Here is a 6572-nt window from a genome sequence, read left to right as displayed (position 1 = left end):
TGATGAAGACACACAAGTAGCTGCTTTTACCACTGATCTGCTAGTGCCTCCCTCTTCCAGCTGATGCCCATCTGGTGAATGTTCCTCCTCTTCCCTGGCCCAGTGCAATCAAACCCCCTGTCTCCTTGATTTCCCTTTCTAATTCCTGAGTGTGAAAGAGGCTTCAGTTCTTGCTTGGAATAGCCATATAGGCATGGAACTGAGCAGAGACCCTCTGACTGTGCATTCACTGAGTTCTAGCTAGTGTCCACACAGAGACACCATCCTTGACTTAGAAGTGGGATTTTTCAAAGGAATTCAGGAGAGTTCAACTCTATAAACCACTGCTCTCCTTTACAAAACCCCACACCCAAATGAATACAAGATTTTTAAGACAGATGCTTTTCTTTTAAGCTCCTTCTTGTGGATGTTTTAGGAGGCACTGGATTGAAAATAATGCTTCTGTTACATGAAACCGTTGAGAGCACAATTCCATGGAGAAGACGGAAGTAGAGGAAAACAAGATAAACAGGTACCTTGGGAACCATTGATCAGTTGAATGAGTGGGAAGAAATGAATGTGAAATAGGACATCATGGCTGACTTTTGTATCAAAGCAAGAATGATGCATATTTAAAAATAGTTTTCTTATTATTTCTTAAACACAGTGCTTATTCTTCAGTCTGTTCTCCAGTTTCTTATAATTTTTCTAATTGTTCTATAATAGGATTGTTATGAGCAGGTACTCTTGCTAATAAATGGCTTAATCTAGCTTGCTCCGAAGACAAGGCGAGATTTCTATTGATTTCAGCGGGAAATGAATTAAGTCCATTTTCTTTAAACTTGGCACCAGTTGTCATCACTTACAGCTATTGTTCAGGAGATGGTAAGTAATAGAAAAGATGGGAATTAGTGTCTGATCATGTAGCCCAAAATGTGCTCTGGGCTAGATCCAAATTAAATTCATGTTTGTATAAACTGTCCAACATATCAAATTGTTCTTGTCCAGCAGTTTCTTCTCTTTGCTTGCTACTATTCTGAACCATTTTATTTGCTTTACCTTCCCATTTGGGCCTTCAAGCTCTATTGGCCCTCACTTTGCTTGTGGCCTCAACAGTCTGTGGCCCTCAAATTGAGGATGGAGTTCTCATTGTGCAATGGGTTTAATAAGTACCATATGTCCTTATGATGTTTCCCTGTCCAGACCAATCCTATTCTTTTGTTGTTTGGATGATCTAGTTTCCTTCTTTAGCAGACTGCTGAGTTGAAAATATCCATGCAAATGGTCTCATTCCAGTGAGCTCCAGTGATGGAGGCCTATTTCCTTTAACAGCTGGCTGTACGTCATTGTAAAATTGTAAATGCTCAAAACTTTTGCTCCCGTTCCCAGGGGTTCCCCCATTAAAATGATTTTGCATTCATTACCTGCCAACAGGGCCTGTAAGTGAGCCAGAGAAGCAGCAGATTAGGCATAACTATGAATTCAGAGTGGAACAGAGGGGTTGGAGATTGAATTTTTAGCTGGAAAAAAAAATGGGCCTTTCATGAGAAACAAAAAACTGAGTACCAAGTGCTCTGTGGGGCCTTTATATTGAACTGTAGTTCACAATTAACACCTCTGCTGTTTTCTCACCATGGGAATAGAAATCCTCCAAAAAGTTGATTGTGTTAAGATTTGCCCTCCACGTTTTGGAGATCTTCTTCCAGCCAGATCCTCTTATTTCTTATTTCTGTAGGCAGAATAAGTCATTGTGACTTTCTCTTTAAAAAGAAGCTGGGTATTAACTGCACCATTCCAGTCTTTTCCCTAGGCTTGTAATCAATGGATCTAAAGTTTTAATCCTTTCAGTTTTACAGACCTGCAGAAATAAGTAATGAGAGAAAAGCCTCTTGCATATTTTCACCTTTAAGTGCCCAACTCTTCAGTGTTATGAACAGACCAATTGTGTAGTACAACAGATGCTATGGTCTTTCATCCTTCATAACAAGGAAGGGAAAAAAGTCAATTACACATTTGTAGCCTGGAAATGTTTTCTAAGGAGTGAAGCTCTCTTTTATAATGAGTATTTATAATATGATTGTTTCAATTTTTAATTATCATTAAGAGCATATCTCTTCCATTTTGCTTCTGTAACCTGTGCTTGTGAGCATGCTAATTTGATCTTTCTTGTGATACAATTTGTTGGCACATATGAGCTTGTGTTTTTAGTAACAGATCATTTATTTTAAACAATTTATCTGTTTTTCTTTCTCCTATGATAACTTGGCCTACATGCTAATGATTGCCTGCTGATGTTGAAATGTAGTGTCACTGTTCATGTTTCGTTAAATCAGGATAATTATACTTTTCTGTTAGTGTTTTATGTAACAGATACAATGTATTTTTGTTTGACAGGTGGAGAGGGAGAAGACTTGCCATCTTTTATTTACTATTAAAATTCACTTAATGTTGTACTGTGTTGTCTTTGGAGCTGTACTTGCTTAGATACTTGACACTGGAGAGCTGTTAAGTAAGAGAGAATTGAATACTACTTCAGTGTTGTGTAGCTTTATGAGACCTGACACCAGTATATAAATATGGAAAGAATATTTTGGTGGTTGATATAATGGAAGAAGTAAAATAGTTAAAAACAGGAAGACAAAGGCCACCAGTAACCTGTCAGTTTAGCCTTAACAAATGCTCCTTAGAGACATGTTTTCAGTGGGAGTCCATAGAAGAGAAACCTGAAAGGAAAACAACCCAAACTAAGCAAAGGCAGGGGAACACTCTCCTTCTTATTTGTGCCGGTTTTGTTCTGCTTTCATTTTTGAAGAGACAGAAGCCAGAAGAAAAGCCCAACTCCTATTCCCTTTCTGATAATCAGCCTATAAAACTAGTAGCTAGTGCCTTAAATAACAGCTGTATAACTGCTGAAAGGTCTGGAAACTGAAATGTGTGGTATGATGTATGATAGAACATTAAGTGATGGCTTTAAAATATTATTGGTGATACACTTTCTTTTGCTCAACATAACTCAGGAAGAAAATACGAAGGCCAAAAATAATTAAAGTGGGCTTTAGATGTGCTTGTTTTTTTCTTAAAGTGGAATTGAAATAGGAACTTCATATATATGTGTATATATGTATTTTTCAGTATATTTGACAGCATAAACTTCTTGAGTTTAACATTCTGTATTGTGAGTAGTCTAATATTATTCTTTAAGTAAGTGAAGGAAAACATGTCAATATGATCACACTGAAATATTAAAAAAATTGCATATTTCAACCAAATAGTGATAGCAAGATAGATGAAAGTATTTTAGGCTTTAGTTGACATATTTCACTTTTTGTTCTTCCTACTTCACAATGCTTGACTTGAGCTGTATTCTAAACTCTGACATAGTCCATTGTTGAGGTTTGGAGATCTTGAAAAGAACTGGACCATGCTACAGAAACAAAAAAAAAAATTATTTTTGTAACATTCCTCTGGGGTAACTCTTAGATCAGAGCAACCTTAAAGAATGAGGAGTGCACATCTATATCAGAACACCTGTCAAAAAACCCCAACCCTTGAAACAAGGCAAATTTCAGGAAAAATCCCCAAATGATTAATTTCAGAAATACAGAAAAACTGTAGAATAAAACCAATATTTGTTCAGAAACATCACTTCACAAATTGTAACTTCACAATTGAATGGGCAAAAGACAAGAAAAAGATCCAGTGTTTGTCTTCTACCTGGTTGTTATTGAAAATTTTGTTTGATGAGACATTCAGAATTATTGCCATGTTTTGGGACAGGTGACTATTCAAAGACTTTTGCATAGTTCCTCATGCTTCACCTATATTGATAGTGGTCCCAGTTCTTGAGCTGTATGTGCATTAATTCATTTTTTATTTTGTTGACTCCTAAAAGTTTAGCTTTCCAGTCAAGAGGCGGAAAGGATGATAGATCACAAGCAGTATTACAGGTACACAATCATGTACGTGACATGTTTCATGTTCCCACAGGGAAAGAAACAAAAACACTGGCAAACATGACCTTCTTCACGTTATCACGGTGCTATTGATGACAGCCATGTTTCTTTTATGTGCTTACTTCTGCCTTTACAGAATGAAGGTTAATCTGTTTGTGTTGCAAATCCTTCCCCTGCCCAGTTCATGATATTTCACATTTTTATTTTAAGCCTTAAGAAGCTAACTTTTTTGCTCAGACACTAGCCTTTCATAACAAACCCTATACCACACATTGTTTATCAAACAGTAATAATATAACAAGCTCTGTTATTTCTCATTTTTGGACTAATCACAGAAAAAAATTGATATAAAGTTCAATTTATTCTAGATTTCAGTGCAGCGTTTTTTGGACTACATCTTATGGAAGTAATTATAAAATATAAACCTATTCTTATAAATCACAAAGATTTACACATTCTTTCTAGTTTTTCTCCTGCTCTATATAAATCTTAAAATTACATTCACATTTTTATTTGGGAAAAATATAGATGCTCTTTATAAGTTACAGTCAGACTGGCATTAAATATAAATAAACCTGGCAAGTACAGATACCAAGACCAGTGTGACCTTTCACAGCTTAAAATGCAGTTTTGTCCTTAAGTTTGATCTACAATGATGTAGCGTTGTTAATAATAATCATGAGATTGTCTTTGCCTTCAAGAGAGGTTTTAAAACAATATTTTTTATAGCATCTTATTTGGTAGTTTCTGTACTTTTGATAGGGTTCAGCTGCCTTATGCTATCAAGCTTCGCTTCAAAGCCAAAATAAGAAACTATTTTGAACTTTGACTTTCAGATACAGTCACATGACCCTTGCAGCTGGGATTTTGAAGAAAAACACCCAATACAGTATTTCAATAAAATTGTGGGTGCAGATAATGTTATACTGATCAGTCCATGCATTTTTTTAATACGCTAGCAGTTAGTAATATGGAAGTCTTTTATGGCAGTAGTGCTTAGATGCTTGATATGAATAGCCATTTTGAAAGGGACGGAGCCTATCTAGTTGTTTCATATGAGATTACAAAGCTCAGTCATAATTATGGGCCTTAACTGGGTTTGAAACGCTGACTTGGAGATGAACTGAATCACATCTCATACGAATTTTTATTCCACTCAAAAAAACATGGAATGCCAGATACGTCCTTTTTTGCAAACTATTTCACTGAGTCAGCAATATGATTTCTGCAAAAATTCCCAGATAAAGACATGATTTTTTTTTAAATGAAGTACCTGGCATCTTCCAGGTTTTTATAACCTAAAAGTTTGTAAATTGTAGAGAGTAGGGGGTAATTCAAGAAAATATCGATATATTTTCCTTGTCATGAGTCTTTTCATCATCCCTACCATTAGTTGCTGTCATATGATACTTGGATGAAGGCTTCCCCTCAGCAGACAGAACTCTCCATATATCCATGTGGAGGTCACTCACATAGCTTACCTGGGAATGACTAATGCAGCTGTGGAAAGAATAACATCCTAATAGCTGCAAATAAGATGTTTGAGCACAGTGACATTCCAGTGATCATCAGGTATAGCTGAACTCTGAACATATTTATTGCTGAATTGGTCCTTGAGGGGAAAAAAACATCAGAAAAGGTGGATAATGTGGTACTGACACAGGGGATGAGTTATAAGCTATCATTCACAACATTTCATTTCTAAGAGCTCTACTTTTCCAGTGGTGGCAAGCATTTGTTTTGGGTTTTTTATACTTTTAAAAAAAACAACCACCCAAAATCCCTAACCATAAACCAATACAACAATAAAACAAAACAAAAAACCAGAACACATATAGGAGCCAGTTTTAACTTTGACTATTACCTAAAAACTCTACTCTGGCTCTACCTCCCTCTCTCACAAGTTCTCTGTCCCCCCACACTAATGGGCTTTGAAGGGTGGGTAGACAAAAAGTGCAGTTCACAGACTCCCTCAGTTGATATCACGTGCCTCAGTGACACCAGGGCTGCTTTAGTTCACCTGAGAAGCCTTATCTTTCCCAGAAGAAAGAAGGAAGGTCTTGATTCCTTTCTTGGCAGACCAGTGTAGGCCTGAACAGATTTTTACCCTATGTCATTGCTGTCCTTAAGGCCCTTAAGCAAAATTTGTTTAGTGCACTAGCAGTTTTGTTTACTTTGTTGCCCTGAAAGAGGTTTAGATTATATAATATCTCTGTCATGTGAATAAGACATAAGTCTGAAACGCTGATGTTTTGTGAAGATTGGAAAAAACATGTAGAACATCTATGGAACAGTAAGTGATGGTTTTAGAAGCACTGCTTTTTGAAGTATCACAGTGGTTTTCATTCTTTTTCTTACATATTTCCTGTAGTTTCCATTCCTTTATTTTAGTAAGACTGTGCCTTTCCTATTTTCTAGAACAACAACAACAATAATAATACTTCAAAAGGTCTTTTCACCTAGGAATCCCTAAACATTTTACAAATACCCATTAAATCTCATATCATTGCTTGTCAGATTCAGGCAGATACTTATGGAGCCTGCATATTAAAAGCATCATCTTTCTACCTAGCATGCCATCAATAATTACATTATTTTATACTTGCTTCTCTCCTTCCAAGCAGGGCAGACACTTCATTT

This window comes from Gymnogyps californianus, chromosome 10, assembly GCF_018139145.2.
Source record: "Gymnogyps californianus isolate 813 chromosome 10, ASM1813914v2, whole genome shotgun sequence".
In the NCBI taxonomy this organism is placed as follows: domain Eukaryota; kingdom Metazoa; phylum Chordata; class Aves; order Accipitriformes; family Cathartidae; genus Gymnogyps; species Gymnogyps californianus.
The sequence above is the reverse complement of the archived record's forward strand: the minus strand, read 5'-3'. Positions refer to the sequence as shown.